Raw genomic sequence first — 17,363 nt, 5'->3', positions numbered from 1 at the left:
AAAAGGTTACATAGGTTAAGGGTCAACATTCTGGCAGTCCAGTTCCTTTAAAATAAGCATCCTACATGTGACCTGTTCCCATTATCAAGTAAAAGATCCTTTTTTATTTGATTTGATTTGATTTGATTTTCTAACTCACTTAACCAAGTCACACAGGGCCAGATTGTGATTCCTTTACTCTCAGTGACTAGCACCTTACTCCAGGAGAAGCCTCATTGACTTCAGTGGATCTTTTAACGGTATAAAATGCTACTCCCCACAGGGAAGGCTACCATGATCTGGGCCTGTTCCTATTGCTATTGCTGTCAATGGCAAAAATCCCATAGATTACAATGGAACAAGATCAGGCCTCCCATGCCTCCATTTGCTCTGCTGTACAATGGGAGAGTAATACTTACTGGCTTCCCAAGATGAATAATAATAATACATATTAATCACATGTTAGTGATTGCGGACTATTACTTCCCAAAGTGAACTGACTGTATGCAAATTTCTCTCTTTAACACATATAAAGTTTTAAGCCAAAAAAAATGCCTCTAACACTATGTAATAACAGGGCAAGAAAGGAGATGCCATCCTTGAACTAAAACATCATTTGGCATTAAAACATTCAACCCTTTAAAAAATAATTGCTTCTTGGATGATAACTTGTAAATCAGATTCCAGATCCATCCAAGGTACTGGGTCCTGCGAACAGAGTTTTGAGCTGTAGTGGAAATGAGACCAGAAAACTACTCTGTGGTGGTGCCGTGGCTTTAATCGCTCATCGCTGTTTCATAATATCATTGGGAAATAATAAGTTCTGCTATGATTCTTTCCCTGAAAAGATTGCATTGCATTGCCATCTCCCCAGGGCATAGTGCATGTCATTATTGTTTTATTAACATAATTTCATACCTGCATATTCATAGTTGGCTGGCCACAGTCATGTGATGTGTCAGCAAGTTTCTATTCATATGCTGACCTTCTCAAAAGTCATTAATACTGAGAACTGGAATAATATTAACTAACAAGCTGGCTTATTCAAATGCTTCATCTCTTAGTGGGACAAACAACCTGACTAGTTTTAAGATGGAGCCTGATAAATGTACAAATGGGATTATAGAATGGGATTGCCTGCATTGGCAAGAGACGGGACTCTATGCCGGGGGAGATTCCTTCCCGACCTATGTCCTTATCTGGACTGGCTCCTCAGGTATGTATCAATTTTCTAAAGTTCTCTCCACTTTTGAGCATTTAACAAAGCAGAGATCCATAACCATAATGGAAATTTTCTCTGTGTTTCTAATGAAAACATTCACAATACATCCTGACATCATCTTTCAATGAACTTCAAGACTTATTTTCCTTCAAGGAAAATCATAAAATCTTAGACTCAGAGGATTGGAAGGGACCTCAAGAGGTCATCTAGTCCAGTCCCCTGCACTCATGGCAAGACTAAGTATTATCTAGACCAGTGCTTCTCAAGGTCGGGATGCCACTTGTGCAGGGAAAGCTCCTGGTGGGCTGGGCTGGTTTGTTTACCTGCCGTGTCCGCAGGTTCGGCCAATCGCAGCTCCCACTGGTCGTGGTTCGCCGTCCCAGGCCAATGAGGGCTGTGGGAAGGGCGGCCAGCACATCCCTCGGCCTGCACCACTTCCCGCAGCCTCCACTGGCCTGGAGCAGCGAACCGCTGCCAGCGGGAGCCGCGATTGGCCGAACCTGTGGATGCGGCAGATAAACAAACCGGACCAGACCACCAGGGGCTTTCCCTGAACAAGGGGCTGCCCTAGTTTGAGAACCACTGCTCTAGACCACCCATCCCGGGTGTTTGACCAACCTGCTCTAAAACATCTCCAATGATGAGATTCCACAACCTCCCCAGGCAATTTATTCCAGTGCTTCACCACCCTGACAGTTAGGAAGTTTTTCCTAATGGCCAGCCTAAACCTCCCTTGCTGCAATTTAAGCCCATTGCTTCTTGTCCTATCCTCAGAGAATAAAGAGAACAATTTTTCTCCCTCCTCCTTGTAACAATCTTTTATCTACTTGGAAACTATTATCACGTCCCTTCTCAGTCTTCTCTTCTCCACACTAAAAAAAAACCCAAATTTTTCAATCTTAGGTCATGTTTTCTAGACCTTTAATCATTTTTGTTGCTCTTCTCTGGACTTTCTCCAATTTGTCCACATCCTTCCTGAAATGTGGCACCCAGAACTGGACACAATACTCCAGCTGAGGCCTAATCAGCATGGAGTAGAGCGGAAGAATTACTTCTTATATATACCGACCTAAAGGTCAATACATCTCAATGTTAACCTCAGTGGAACCCAACATCTTCTCAGTATTTTTTGGATGGTTAGACACAATATTTATTTTATCATTTAATTCTTCACGTTTGCTTTCCAGGATCACATCTCTTCCTAGTGCCCCCTAGTTACGGTGTGGGTAGCACCAGCAGGACACAGAGGCCGCGGTTCACCAGCCACTGAAGCTGTACGTGTGCACAAGTTGCAGGGCAGGGACCTACGACTTTAATTTTCCTGGTAAACATTGTTAGAAAGAAATGGGGAAATGGTTGTTAGAGGAGGCTAGAGAGAGATCATCAGCACGGACAATCCTCCCGCTTGGGAGGTGGGGCCAGATTTGCTAACGTATTTAGGCTCCTAATGTTGCAGATAGGCACCTAAGGGGATTTACTAAAGCACCGAAGCAGGTTAGGCACTAACTCCCATTGGAAGTCTCGCCAATTATTACCTTATTGTATTACTACTACTATTTTTCTTTGGCCTGCACAAGCAATCTAGCTGGGCAGGAAGGTGCCGGACTAATGGCCCTTTCTCCACAGAGCAGGCGCAGCTCAGACAGCAACAGCAGGGCAGACTTCGTCCCTCCCCTTTCCTGTCCAAATGCCTTTAGCCTGCTAGACTGGAGCCACCTCTTCATGGAGACGACGAACACGGGGGCCCAGTCAGTGACAGCTCTGGGGCTGGTTCAGCTGTGCACATTACAGTGCCATCCCCCTTAGATAATTCACGTCTTCCCTGGATTTGCAGCATTCCTTCTTGCCGCTATTGGTGGGAAGGGTGGTCTTGTGGGTGAGGTGCTGGAGTGAGACTCAGGAAATCTGGGCTCTGTTCCCAGTTCTGTCATGGACTCCCGGAGCCAGTCTCCTAGTTTCTCTGGGTCTCCCTATCCTGTCTATAAAATGTAGAGCATAATTAGAGCAGGCCGCAAAACTTCTGAATACAGAATCGGGGGGGGGGGGTGAATAGCAAAAAAATCATCTCATTGTCTGCCCAGCTCTAATTATAATGGCCCCTCCCCCCTTTAAATAAATATATGGAGATATACCTATCCCCTAGAACGGACCTTGAAAGGTCATCCAGTCCAGTCCCCTGCCTTCACCAGTAGGACCAAGTACTGTCCCTGACAGGATGGGGGGGTTGGTTTTTTTTTTTGCCCCAGATCCCTAAATGGTCCCCTCCAGGATTGAACTCACAGCCCTAGGTTTAGCAGGCCAGTGCTCACACCACTGAGATAGTTAGTCCTTTGCAGCAAGAACAGTCTCTTGCCACGTGGCTGTGCTAGGGGGCTCTGAGCTGAGCTGGAGCCCCAAAGCACTGTCTAAAGGCAGGTGCTACCATCACTAATGGGAGGTAGAGGGAACACAACGACAAGGGGGGTAGCGGGATTTATCTAAAGCAAACCTGGCTTGGTTCTAAGGGTGCCCTTTTTAATTAGGGCCTCTGCTCTCCATACTGACTGGAATCCTTCTGGTCAGAATGTAGTTATCCCTCACTGGTGCCTTTCACCCTGGGGAGTCAGCCACCTCAGGGGAGTGATGGGTGGCTCATCTCCCTTCTCAGACGAGGCCCTTCCTGGAGCAGAGAATGACAGCTCCCCCAAATTATGTGTGCTGGTTTGGGGTGTCCCCTCAGCTGTGTGAAGCCACCCAAATGCTTTGACGTGTGCGCTGGTCTCAGTCCGACAGGTGAAAGGGGAGTGACCTGTATCCATGAAGTCTGAGCACAGGGCAGGCCTATAACACCTACCCGTGGCCCTCTTGCACCCGGCCACTCGGTGCAATGTATTTATTGCCTGCTAATTGAAGGTTAAATGCAATATGGAATCCTTGGTGCTTTATTATAAACCCTCGATGGCTTTCTTTATGGAGCAAGGCCGCTTTTAGTGCCTTTTCATTTCTTAGCCTAGCAACCATGAAAGACACAAAAGGAACCTTTACTAACAGGATGTCTATGGATATGGATTGTTTTACAGCCAGCAGCTCTCAATACATCTTCGGTAGTGAATTATAAGCAGTTATGCTGCTGTCTAATAAAATGTACTGAATGCCGATTAAACTGTTTAACAGCAAGATGATGCTGGAGCCGTGTCTCTGTAATGGAACACTCAGAACCGCTGCTACAGGAAAGGGGAAATGTCAGAGGCCAGGGCAGCCGGTGTGTCAGGGCAGCCAAGTGCCATTCCACAGGTGCAAAGCTGCTCTAGGGGCTGCTTTGCTGGCCACTGGAGAATTCCCACCAACACCTGAGGTCAGTGCAGGGGGCATGGCCATGGGAAGCAGCATGGGACTGGGGCTCCCTGATGCCACAGCAATCTCAGACTCCTGGAGGCTGTGGGAGGAGCAGAGGTTAGAGCACATCTGGGGAGTGGCACAAGGCACATGAAGGAAGTGAAGGGGGCTTAAAGCACCAAACCTCTCTACCTTGCTGGAAAATATGACTCATACTGACATATAGAAGAGGGGGGCCATGACGACTCGTGTGTGTAAGCCACTTGGCAGACGAAAAGGGACATCTCTTTGTAAGAGCCTGTTTGTATACAACACTGATCTAAGACTCTATGGCCTCACGCTAGAGCAATTCAAATCTTGCCTTTTCAATAAATAATTGGAAATTTCAATTGTTTTTACTTTATTTTTTATTTAGCTAAAATTGCATTACTTAGTAATAATATCACTTCTTTGCATGGCACTTCCCTAAGACACAGTATGCTTCAGCCCAGTGGAAAACATTGCTGAATAGTTATTCCTTTAACTAAGTTTTAAAACTAAACCCAATTCCAATTCCCTACAGTGTGAAGTAAGAAACGCTTCCAAAAAGTAGGAGCATAAATGCTAAAAACAAAAGCCACAAATGACTCTAAATTATATTCAGGGCAGCCCTATAAACCTCCAGACTTAGATCTAAAAAACTGATCAGGGATATTCAAGGAAAGTAGATTTGAAAGATATGAGGGTTCCAATATTATTTAAAGCCTCATAAGTCAGTAATAACACTTTAAAATCAATCCTAAATCTCACCACAAGTCAGGGAAGGTTTGTTTTATACTGGGATAATATGATCTGATGAGCTGCGTCTTAGATGTTGTGAGTGAAATACTTAAAAACAGAAAAAGAACAAAATCGATTTTTCCCCCAGACTTTGGTGGAAGGGAGGTAGGGTTCTGAATAAACACAAACAGGCCCCCAGTCCTACATGTGGAAAGCGCCAGGGTCAATCTTGTGTGACCTCAATTCAACATAGCAGCGATCTGAGATCCATGTTGGGAGGTCAGTCTGCTAAAGCCAGATTAAACAATGGTGTTGGAAAGTATGTCAGATCTAAAACCGTCTGATGTCTGTGGGAGCTACAATCTCCTCTGTGCTCCTGGAATGCATAAAATACCTCTCACCTGTGAAATGGTGCTGCTGAGATCATTAGACTGGGCCCAAAGGTATGATTCTTCTCTGAAAGATGAGTGCAGGTCAGAAAGAAATGCTGAGCTGAAATGGTTTATTGAATGAGAGTGTGTTTTTAATAGGGAACTCAGCTCTGGTTTATTGCATTGCTGGCTGCTCCGGATTTGACAACATTGTCTGCAGCCCCTCCAGCTTGTGCAGTGAATGCATCAGATGTCATAATCCTACGCAGGCTTGGACTGGGATGGCAAATGCACAAGGAAAACTCCAATGCTGCGGGAACGACTGCTGGTGATTCACCAGTCTCCCTCTCCTTAGTGTTGCAGCGATAGACCTGGGCCCTCAAAAGACCCAAGCTCCTGGGCAGCTCAGACAATTTCAGCTGCTTCTCTGAACTGCTCAGATCTCTCAAGTCTGCAGACTCGGGCTGGAGATTTCACGAGCATGGGCTTTTTACAAAGATTGCTGGTGCCTCCTGGAAACAGCACAAGAGTGGATGAAGAGCGGGAGCACATGGTGTTTCCACTCCTGGTCCTGGTCAGAGCCCAGAGGCCTGAAGGCATCATGAAAATGAAAAACAATGGTGACAAAAACAGAGCGTTTCAGCAACTCCTGGATCGGGGGGGCTGGGAATGGCCCCACTGTGATAATTTCCAAGCTGGTTCACCCATTGCTACGTCTGAGCCTGCCTATTAAAGTAAGGCAAGATTCTGGAATGCCTTTGCCTCCAGCACTCCCAGGCAGGAGTCAGATGATTGCAGGCACTAGCACACCCTGGACTGAAGTGCTGGGGATGGGGATGCCCAGTGACCCCAGCAGTGGAGCCAGGCATCGCCTCCAGTGCTCCCTGAAGCATGCAGCCCAGGTAGAATTAGTGAAGGAGACACTGCCGGGGCACACGCTCTCCACAGCTGCTTGCCCCCGGCGCCTCTAGCTGCTAATCAGAATTCAATCCTCAACATAGGCATCAGATTCCTTGGTCAATGAGGCCTAGTTGTGCCAAGTCAAAGGGCCCAACGCCTCTGCTGGTATAAATTAGTGACTCCACCGGCGTTGGACCCCTTTACACCCACTGAGGATTTAGGCGAAAGCTATGTCAACCCCTGTCCCTAAAACACCTCCAAACTTACAAATGCACAGAACATTCTTCTGTCTAACGGGGAGATGAAATACCAGGATTATATCCTGCCGTTCATTTTTTTTTTAACGCTTTTCTTCTAGCTAAACTGCTTCAGAGAATATGATTCTGGGGTGAGTCAAAGGCCAATACATCAAAAAAATACCCAGGTCTTGCCACTGCATTAATTTCAGCCCATTTGTTGCTACTTACAAGACTATTTCATTATTTGTGCTACAAATGCCAGGAAGGGTTCTAAACTGCAGACCTGGGGAGAGGTGTTATGTTGCTGATAAAAATATCTGAAGGCCTGATTGGCCCATCTATCCTCATGTTTGCTGTCTCTCGGCGCCGTTCACAGACAGATTTGCACTCTGCTGGCTGAGCCTCACCTCAGGTCAGACCCAATCTATCTCAGGGTAATCTTCAGCAATAAACTGATTACATACTGTGAGCCTTCCCGGCTTGTATCTGGGAGAAATTGTCGGCACTCCTGTGTTTCCCATTAAAACAACAGTGCTGGAAACCAGCGAGCGATCATAATATGAACCAAATTAGCAGCATCACCATACTCTTTAGGCTCAGCATTAATTATTACTTAGTATCTAGAGAAATAAATGGTCTCAGACATTGTGCCCCCAATGCAAACGCAATCAGCGCTCTCCCGCTTACTGTGCTATTTTCCATATTCATTTTGGGCCTATCCACAGCTGATGCTCACAGGGTCCATTAAAAGTAAATTAGCAGTGGTTTTAATTTCCCCTCCCCACTGCTGCTTGCCCTGCTAACAAATAACTTGTTTGTGCAGCACTCAGGGAGCCTCAGATATGCCCCTTCTCCAGGTTTCAGCTAAATGCTGTTTCACAGCAAGGCCACTGGGCTTCACGCCCCTCTCTCTGTGTGCAGCGGCTGATCATCAGTAGCCCTTACTTGTAAAACACAGAAAAGTCATGCTTGCGGGCTTATGCTGTCACATTCATCTCCATGGCAACATGTTGTGATGTCAGATGATCACATCGAGCAAAGAGGAGTGATTGGTAATTAAAGGGCAAGTATTTGTTGTTAAAATTCACTCCCCCCACAGACAAGACACCTTTTGATTACAGAAAACCCACCCAAGTGAGCATGGGCTGAGCAGGTGAGGGGGCTGTGTTTGGCATGTGATTTTGGTATTGTTTGCCCTGATGGTCAAAGAAACTTTTAACAAGGCCTTGGTCTCATTTGAAACTCCAATGCTTCAGGGGCCCAGGAAAACCCCCAGAGTCCTTAAACTGCTCTAAAAACACATCCCTTTTCCCAGGGCCATTTATTTCAGCTGTAATAGGATTTTTCAGAGAATTCACAGCAGCCCTGGAGGAGATGGAGGTCATTTATTTATCCACAGAACAGGGCCAGTGACGGCAGGAGCTGGGCAAATTCCCCTCCTGCCCACACCCTACCAGTGTGCCTGCCTCACCCCTGACCTGGAAAGAATGCCTCCAAGCATGAGAAGAGGAATTTAAGCCCCAGGGCTGCCAGCTGCATCTTTCCAGGCACAGCACTCCACCAGTTGGCAAGAAATTGCAGGATCACAGTCCTAGCCCCATTGCTTAGTTCAGCTTTGTGCATACAACAAACAACCTCCACCCCCTCAAACAACACCTGGTGTGCAGCCTCAGCCCAGACTAGACAGAGCAAGAGATGAGCTCCACAACCAGTACTGCTGACTCTGCAGGGAAACGCTCTGAACCCAGCAGCACTTGTAAACTGGCTTCCTCTTCTCATAAAACTTTTTACAGGCTCTGAATAATGCAGCAAATGAACATGCAGCCAGGCTGATTGGACAGGAATCTGCTTCCCTGCTTAGCAATTACTTTGTCCTCATACTCTGTGTGTGCTAATAGACGGGATATTTTTGTTGAGGTTTGAGGAGGAGACACTGATTTTCACGGAGAGTAATTGGAGGGTGTTCATTACCGCAGGTACAATGGGCAATCTATTGCACTGGATTGGATGAATAACATGATTGGATATTGTAAGGCTTTTATTAGTGTGAAAGCATCCAGCACAATGGTCTTACACATGTAAATAAATCAATGGGATTTACTTCCCCCGATCTCACTTATTTGCAGTGTATGTTGAAGGGAGCTCCTAACAATGAGAAAAAGCACAGGGAGATGCCTTCTTTCAGGTCAGCATATCTCCCCTTTCCCAAGCAGTCTCTTCAGAGTCTGAAGGATTTGATCTGGAATTGAAATCAGAGTCAGCTCCCCAAATCAGCAGAGCAGATGTGTGTAGTGGGGAGGGAGGGTATTTTTGGACTAAAGGAAATGGTTTTGTCTGCCAGTAAAAAGGTTTAGTGCTGTAATTGCACGGATGGCTTGTGAGTAGCAGAAACAGCAAATCCCTAGTGATTTTGGGTTTGTGATTTAGTTTTTCCTGAAGTGGGGAAACCACAGAGCTATTTAGTGCTTGTCCCTTGAGTTTTGCCCATTAAAATAAATGTAGTGTTCCTGTTATTAACATCACAGTAAACAAATCAGGGAAGCAATATATTAATATCCTTCTATTGACAAGTTTCAGCTCCATTAGCTGCCTCTTATAGATCTGGTATTTTTTACTAACGTGCTCACTACACAGACTTTCTGCCGCTTTTAATCTGCAACAGAAGAGCCCCTTCAGCCATGGGATGATGACAATATTCTCACACCTCTGTAATCTTTCTTGTGCATTACAGCTGGGGAAACTGAGTCACTGAGAGTGGCTTGCCCAAGGTCAAAAAACAAGGCAAAAACCAAACCCAGAAATCCCATCTCCCAGTCCATGGGCAAAACTGTCCTCTTAGTAACACCAAGAATTTACCTGCAGGCAAAGTCATTGGAAGTTATTCATTTCCACCAGTGTCAATGTCAGCTGAATTTGATCCCATGGATCTCACCATTAGACTACACTCTGAGTTCTTATGTTCTTAAATAAATATTGCCACAGAAAAAGCAAACTATATATCCACCCACGTTCACCTGAGGTGATGAGTGCTAAGTTTTTGTTGATTCCCTTTGCAACTGTTTTCAGGACTGTCTCCACACTTAAGGAAACACTGTACTTGCTAATCACACTTTGAGCAATGCTGCTTGGAGTATGTTCCTCCTCTGGGATCTGAAGGATCATCAAGAAAATAACCACTCAATTAAAACATATTTCATGTACATATATAGAGCTGGCTCAAATCATATTTCCCTATGCACATGGAATGCAGTGCAAGTGACAGCTGTATCTATGCCCAGTGTTTAAAAAAAACAAGATGCAGATCAATTCATTTTGGATTTATTTGTTTATGAGATTTGTTTTTAAAGGTTCAGTGGAAAATTTTACAATCTGATACCAATTATGTAACAAAAACAAATTGTGATAAAATCTTGAGAGTTGGCAAAACTGGAAAGAAATGGAGTCACTGAATCAGTTTCAAGAGGCGGCTTCTTCAGATTTGCACAAGTCTCATGACACTTGATTTTTTTTTCTCAAAACCCCAGCTCCTGGAGTCAGATGATTAAACAAAATTAAAGCTGAGATTCCTGCATAAACAACGTGCCTAATGGTTGCAGAGAAAAGCTTGAAAAATTGTCCTGAGTGCACCCTGAGGGCCCGGAAACCAGAAGGGAAATAAAAAGAACCCAACATTTATTACCTTTTAAAATCTCATTATTTGGGAGGAGGGTGATGGCTGATGCACGATTAGTGAATGCCTGGAGTTGACAATCCTGGCTCTCGTTTTCTTTGTAATTCGTTCTCCACTCTTTTGTAGGCAGAATCAAGATTCCATCCCAGTTTTATTTTAATAAAACCACTTATTCTAAGCCAACTTTCTAACCAGTGCCCAGAACAGAGTGAGTGGAGTCCTTGATCTTACTGCAGCAATGCAATTTGTTTAGTGGTCTCCTGTTGGTACAGGGAGAAAAAAATTAACCTCAGGCATTAAAAATTGTATGGTAGCACCTGTAATTGTGTCATTAGCAGTTTCAGGGGGTTCACCGCTGCCCTATTAATCTGTTTAAATTCATGTGTTGTGAACCCAGGAGTTTCACGTTGAATTTCAACACTTCAAAGCAAATCCTAGTTACAAATGCGAATTTCACAGGGCTGCATCACTAAACCATAAATCAACCTTGGGTTTACTGGAAACTGAGCTCCCACTGAATCTGCATAGGGCTTCAAGTTTCTAATGGCACATAAGCCCACATAAGCATTTTTAGCAGTTTTCACAGCTGTCATTAGTTCCAGACTAAAGGCCAAATTTTCAAACAGCAGAGCCTAGCACGAACCTGCAGAACATGCACAAGCACTTCCAAAAAGGTTATTGGGCTGGCAAAACCAGCCCTTTGCCTGAGGAAATAAATAACCACTGCCCTTCAGAGGTGTGACTTCCAATGTCATGTAATTTAGGTAGCAGATAAACTCTTCTCTGAATTGTCTAAGTAGGCAAACAGGAAGAGAAAATTCTCTCTGCTTTTTCTCAGGTGTCCATCAATGGCTACATGCTTCCTGAGCAATGCCGCACATCTCTCAAATTACCAACAACTCTGGTAGTCACTAAACGATCTACAGCAGATTGTCATCTACAAAGTGAAACCATAGAACCTCATAAACAAAACAAGATGAGGTTAGGATAGATCAGTACTCAGATGAGCTACTGCCAAAGAATGCCCGGGTGTGTCAGGAAGTGATTTGGAGGGTGCAGTCAGTGGCATTCTTCCCTCTTAGTATTCACCCAATGCAACAGCATAATGTTGGGGAAACTGTGCTGTTTCAAATGAGACATAAAACCAAAGAGTTGGCCTTATATTATCTTCGAATCCCATGGCACTTTTCACAATAGAAATGTTTAACCCAGATGTCCTGGGCAAATTCCAGGTTATTTAATTACATTCTGCTTCCCTAAAATTCTCACTGCAGTTTCAGATAAATAGTCTTTTTCATCATTTCCTCTCCTAACTATTATATAGAGGTTCTGTGCACTGATTAAACAGCTGCCACATTACAACCCAGAGGTGACTGCATTTCAGTAGTGGATGAACTGACCCATTTGTATATAGTTTGCAAAGTGTACTGAGATCCTTTGGGGCGGTGCGGGGGTGAAAGGTATTTTTAACAGAGGTTAAAAACAAAAAAGGGCCAATATCTGGCTTCTTTGACAATTCATTTCATTCTGGCACTTTATCCTGCATGTGCAGTGGCTAGAAATGTTTGTAGTTTAGACAGAGTGGTGACATGTGAGGAATCAGAACATTAGCTGCAAGTCCCTGTTCATACAATTCTGCCCTGAGAGGATCTGATTCTTAGCATACCGGGTGAGATGTTTGAGCAAAATTTATGATTTTCAAGATTATTGCAATTATGTTTCAGTGTGGGCTTGAAAAGGGAGGTCTATTTTCTTAGTTAATAAGGTTTATTTTTACTCCAATTGAATAATACATGATTAATGTCAAAATAAATTACAACCCTTCCATTTTGAACCACTTTGCTGTCCTATATCTTCTCTCTCTGGCTTCCTGCTTCTTTTAACCATTTTCCTTTTTTTTCCCCCTTATCTCCACTCTCCCTTTAATGTTCCCTTCACTCTCTTGTCACTGTTATGCCAATCATTTTCACAGCAGCAAAACGGGAGTGGAGGGAGGGGTGGCAGTGGGGAGCCAAAATATCTAGTATTTCAGAGTCCTATAAGTCATGAGTGTCTCAATAAGTTATGTGATCTGAGAGGCATATCTGGGGAAGAAGAGGTTGAGGGCCCACATGATATTCATTCCCTGTCTCTCATATGCTCCATTTAACCTTTATTTTAAAAGTTATAACAACAAAAAATTCCCCTTGACACCAGAGGATTTTTTCATGGAGGCCTTGCAAACTGAACTTCTCAGCTTTTCAAAATCAATGCACGTTTTCCATCACTTAGACGTGTGCTGGGTTTTTATTTTGTTTTATTTGCAATTGAGCCATATTATACACCAAAAGTTCAAACTGTTTGAAGCCTGCTAGTATCTATCTCTATTAAAACCTCTCCAGGAGACTAGCTTTGATTGTCTGGCAGACTGGGACCCATCCATCTAAATCAGGAAGATCCCAGAAGATGTTAGAGACTCGGCCTGCATCCATTAACTGCAGGCAGTTTTCACCCTAAAACTATTTAAAATATATAAAGCATGAATCACATTCAGCTGAGTTAACATAAGAATGCATCTCAAACATGAATTCCATTGAGCTGTATGGACTTCTTGACACTGACATGCTCAGAAAGAGGGACAATTAGTTTCTTCCTGCAAAGCAAGGAGCGCAAAGAATGTTGTTTTGCAGCAATGCAGCTTTTTACAGGTTGCACAGGCTGGAACTCAGGTTCCAAAACTTTTTCACAGTTTAGACCACCTCTTCGTAGAAAGATTGTATCACAGAGCATCTCTCTACCCATTCCCAATTGCGTAGGCCTCCTCCTCACACATTCACGTTTGTGTAGAAACTATAGCGGTGACTGGCTTACATGGAAAAGTGACGTTAGAGGGGTATGTAGCTATCATTTCATGTGACATAGCCACTGAAAACAAGGAGAAGCCAACACCACATGACTGACAAGCTCTCTATGGGCCACCAATAAGCTCTCTAAGGAACACAGCTTGGGAACTGCTGTGCTATAGAATTCTTCCTTATTAAACCACTGTGGAGTGTTGCTGATCAGCTATTAAACAGCTGCTGAGTTCCACCCCAGACATGGTTGCACTTCAAAGGTGGACGAAACAATTCTTATTTGCAAAGTACTTTGTACATTTCTTTCAGCTTAACAGGCTCATTATGCTGAAAATGCAAGATGTTGGACAACCTTTTTCCCCCCTCTCCTTCCAGAGAGGGAATGACTCCTCCCTTCCAGGACTCCCTGCAAAAGGCTAGAGCTAGTAAATTAGCCTCCATAGTGGCATTAGAGAAAAACCTGATATGAGAGACAAGCCACCCTAACAGAACTCTCTTCTTTGTAGGCTAATGACAAGAAGAAAACAGGAGGATGGAGACAAATAAAGTAATAGCAAAGGAGCAGTTGGGAAAGGGATGCATTATTAAGCCCAGAGTTAGTAAATATGTTTCTCCTTCCAAAGCTGCTTGCATAATGATATCATCCTCATTTGAAGAGTGCATTACTGGTATCTCCTTACAATACCGTGGCATTAAGCAATGAAAATGGTAATTTCTGTCTCCTCACAATGCAAAATTTTCTGAAAATAAAGTTAGAGAAAGATCCCATTACAGTGTCTGAGTGAGTACACCAGCCAATAAGGCAAAAAAATTGCTGTCGTATAACTTGGTTAATTAAGTTTAAACATGCTGCATTCAAAGATATAGAAAGGCATGTGTGCCTTCATTCATCCAGAAACACACACACACGCACACGCACAGAATGCATCCCTACAGACACACACACACACACGCACAGAATGCATCCCTACACACACATGAACGTGCACACTTGCATCTTTCACCCAGAACCATGTATATTCTCACACACACTCACAGGCACATACAGACACACTCACACACACACACACACACACAGAGTTCATCTCTACACACATAAACATGCATGCACACTTTCATCTCTCACCCAGACCCAAGTATATTCTCACAGGCACATACAGACACACACACAATATGGGACGCACAAATGTCCCGGCACACTTTCAGATACACACACACAATCTGAAGAGGAAACACATGGAGTAAGTAACCACAACTACTTCCTCCACACCCATTGCAGCACTCTCCACTGCCATGAGACAAAGTGACCCACCCTCAAAACCAGCAATGTGTGTGTAACTTAGCAAGTGGCAGGTTGAATAACATTCACTGAAACGTACAGAGCAAAAAATGCCAGATTTGACAGGTACAATGATGAAGACTAATGCAAATGCAGACTACAGATGAGTAATAATGAGGGCCAGGGACATATTCTCAGCTGGTACTCTGTGATGTCTACAGTGAGTGCTGACCTGGGTTTGACATAACCAAGCAATGAGCGCTGTGATTTCTTCAAACATGGCTACATCACCAAGAAGACACCTTTCTCTCTAACACAATAATATTCCATTAAAAACACCTCCATTTCCCTTTAGCCATGTCTTAGCCACCCTCCCGTCCCCATCTCACCCCTCCAAGCATCCAAGTAGTTACACTGTCCTGCCCTTCATCCCCTGTGGTGTTATTTTCTCATGTCTGTCTCTGTCTTAATTTACGTCCTGATCCTGCAATCACCCATATGTTTAATTTTGTTCATGGCATGCACATTTGCAGAATGAGAGCCTTAAACTCTGACTTCCTTGTTGCAGGGCACCTAGTGTTTTTAAAACAAGCATCCTGCACATCTACGGTGCTACATCAAAAATAAGTCAGAATAACTCAGTGAAGGGTGCAGGTGATCTGCTACAGAGAGATAGAGCTCAAAGCCTAGAGATCATTGCAGGATGCACTCTATTGGCATCCAGGACAGGGACTGGCTTTTTGTTCTGTGTTTTCACAGCATCTAGCACAATGGGGTCCAGGACCAGAGATCCCAGGTGCTACTGCAGTCCAAGCTGTCATCATAAATAATGTTGGTGATACTAAATCCGGCTGTTCCTTTTTAGCTTTTTGTAGCACAGACAAACAGGCCTCTTTGCACTTTCGAAACCACTTTGACTGCGTAGTTTGAAGGAGAACCAGCACATGTTTATGAACTGTATAATTATTGCTGCATAACATCTGGGGAAATGGAAGGGTGACAACATTCAGAAGTAAACCCTGGAGTTTCTATAATGAGACTGAAAGCACAGTTAATAGGCAATATGTTCCCATTCATGTTTGCATATTAAGTGACACAATACCCCAGCCCAGTTGAAGCTGGCTCCATCTGTGTTGTGCCAATACAGGGCTGGATTCCGGGTTTGTTTGGGGTTTGAATTAAATGTTTGACTGTGGGGACATCTGCAGTTTTGATCATTTGTTTGTGTTTGTTTTGAATCTGTATCATTTGAAGAGAAAAGCAGATTCCAGGGCTGGGACACAGGATTTCAGAGTCTGGACTAAGCTGAGAGCAATTGAGCATCTCAATGTTGCTGCTGGAAAGTGCTCATCTGTCTCTCTTTCTGGTCTTCTTGTTTCCCTGGCTCTGTCATGAGGGCACATCTCCACTAGCTACAAGCTCAGAAGGACAACTTCCTTCACGCCGCAGGGGCCAGCTGTTACAGTAAGAGCTGGCAGGTGCCCTTATCTTCCCCAACCAGGACCTGATATGCCAACAAAAGAATTCAGACAACTCCATCGCTGAACACCACACAATAATGCCCTGCCTTGGGTTTCATGTGCAGCCAAAGAGATCAAACCATTCATGGAAGAGCTCTGTCCCCCTTTGCAGTTAAAAATACTGCTTACTGCAAAGAGACAAAAAGGTTCTAAGAATACAAGCAATAAATTCCCAGTTCATTCAATAGTCAGTGTATCTTAGACACATTATATCTCAATGAAATGGCGGCTACTTCTGCTCCAGGCACTCCTGAGTAATCAAGTTCTTGATAATCTTGCAGTAGTACTGGGGCTGTGGGAACTAGTTTGGCTCAAAATCAGAACCGATCCAAACTTTGGGCCACGTTTTTGGGCTTAGTTTTTCCCCTGTGCATCTGTGCTCAGTGGGTTCAGCTGATAAAGGAAACTGAAAGAGTCTGACCTGGCTATTCTCTCAGCATTTCCCACGCAGGCAGAACCAGGAAATCTAAGAGGTTTCTCCCGAGAACCTGGCCTGGTTTTACTGGGATCTCAGCTAATGCTTGAATCCAAAGGGTTTGGATTAACATACAGATCCATCTCTGGTTTAGATTCACTTTGTGTTTACCAAGGTTGGAAAGTTATGATGCTATGAGTTACCAAACTTGCTATACTAGCAAAAATAATAATAACACAGAGGCAGCTTTTCCCATGCAGCACAGCTGGTACAATGTGCACCTAACGCTTGGCTCCTACCCCAAAACCCCAAGAGGTTCAACAGTCTCTTCCGTGGGGCTCCCTATTCCTTTAAACTCCTGCCAGTCCCTGGCTGATGCTGAAACGAAAGCCTATACCACAGCATTGAGAATGAAATAACGAGTGAAGATAGGGGTTCAGGGAGCCTGTGGCTTTGTATGTCTCTCTTCCTTACAGGGCCAGCCAAGCCAACGGGAATGCTATGACTTCCATTTGTTTTTACCTCTGACAGGCAACAAAGGGGGAAAAAATAAATTTGAGGTTAAATCTGTGAAGAAAATAATGAAATTGCCTGAGGTGGACTAGAATAAAGAGAAGTAGCTGCGTGTCTGGTTAGAACAATGTTATTAGGAGCTCTTTGGGTAGCTTAGCCTGCAGCCTTCTTTACAAGTCCAGTGAGAGGAAGCAAAGTGGTGAATTGTTTGGGGTGCGGGGGAGGTTGGGTCTTCTTATTGTTCCATAATAATAACCTTTAAAACACAACATCCAAGGATAAAACTTCAGGGAAAAAGAAAACTCCTCCTACCTAGTTTGAAAGTTCTTTTATGTTCCCTAACTCTG

At 44.1% G+C, this 17,363-nt stretch overlaps 2 long non-coding RNA genes across 2 annotated transcripts; one reads left to right on the top strand and one right to left on the bottom strand.

Annotated features, from left to right (window-relative positions):
* Nucleotides 1–3,065: 3,065 nt before the first annotated feature.
* LOC120388059 lies at nt 3,066–7,709 on the bottom strand. The gene is made up of 3 exons (XR_005590483.1): nt 7,473–7,709; nt 5,677–6,236; nt 3,066–3,180 (listed from the first exon to the last, which is right to left on the bottom strand). It is a non-coding gene; the product is annotated as an uncharacterized LOC120388059 (long non-coding RNA).
* A 157-nt stretch (nt 7,710–7,866) lies between these two features.
* Nucleotides 7,867–14,050, top strand: LOC120387982. Its single transcript, XR_005590468.1, has 3 exons — nt 7,867–7,938; nt 8,912–8,970; nt 13,796–14,050. It is a non-coding gene; the product is annotated as an uncharacterized LOC120387982 (long non-coding RNA).
* The last annotated feature ends 3,313 nt before the right edge of the window (nt 14,051–17,363 follow it).

The sequence above is a fragment of the Mauremys reevesii genome, linkage group 21, assembly GCF_016161935.1.
Source record: "Mauremys reevesii isolate NIE-2019 linkage group 21, ASM1616193v1, whole genome shotgun sequence".
NCBI classification, from domain to species: Eukaryota; Metazoa; Chordata; order Testudines; family Geoemydidae; genus Mauremys; species Mauremys reevesii.
Note: the sequence above shows the minus strand (reverse complement) of the source record. Positions and strands in the feature narration are given on the sequence as shown.